Source organism: Theobroma umbraticum, unplaced genomic scaffold, assembly GCF_002168275.2.
Source record: "Theobroma umbraticum cultivar Fairchild unplaced genomic scaffold, ASM216827v3 scaffold_251.0, whole genome shotgun sequence".
Lineage (NCBI taxonomy): Eukaryota > Viridiplantae > Streptophyta > Magnoliopsida > Malvales > Malvaceae > Theobroma > Theobroma umbraticum.
Genome location: NW_018397292.1, coordinates 57,778 through 58,464, shown reverse-complemented (window position 1 = coordinate 58,464; position 687 = coordinate 57,778). Strand labels below are relative to the sequence as shown.

The window sequence follows — 687 nt, the reverse complement described above, 5'->3', positions numbered from 1 at the left end:
TATCAAACCTAGTTATTAGTTTCTAGCTGCCATGCTTTAAATATTGTGATTATTTGGTTTAACTAAACAATGGTCTTAAAATTGTAATTTTAGATTAAATTGCTTGGAAGTTTAACTAAGGCTTGTTTGAGATTTGGCAGGTTCACTCGCAAGTCTGGAATGCTGGTAGCGATCGAGGGAAGAGGTCATTACAAATAATAGGGCTTTTGATGGCATGACTGATTATAAATGGACATTTTTTCTCAATGGATCACATCTGTTTCATATTTCTTGATGAGAACATCTAGTTATGATCAATTTTAACTAAAAACAAAAATGATTTTGTTTTAAAATCATTTATAAGATTATAAAACCATTTAAAGTAAGTTACAAGGCTTGCAAAGGCATAAGTCACTACAAATGGACTTTTCATGTCAATGTATGATTTTTGCTTCACATTTCATGATGTAAACATCCAATTATGATCTATTTTAATTAAAAATGAAAAATATTTTGTTTTAAAATTATTTATAAGATTATAAAATCATTTAAATAGTATAGTAGGGCATTCAATGGGTTGAGTGGCTACAATTGGACATTTCTTATCAATTGATGGCATCCGTTTTAGTTTTTCGATCCAAAAATCTAGTTATAATCGATTTTAACCAAATACTGAGAAGATTATGATTTGAAAGTACTTGTAAGATT

The 687-nt window shown here is 28.4% G+C and overlaps 1 long non-coding RNA gene across 1 annotated transcript in view; it reads left to right on the top strand.

The window, feature by feature from the left end:
* LOC110428754 (uncharacterized) overlaps positions 1-451 on the top strand; it is a 2,438-nt gene extending 1,987 nt beyond the window's left edge. Inside the window, exon 3 of the long non-coding RNA XR_002446498.2 lies at positions 141-451. This is a non-coding gene — a long non-coding RNA (uncharacterized LOC110428754). The remainder of the gene's footprint in view (positions 1-140) is intronic.
* Positions 452-687: the final 236 nt, after the last annotated feature.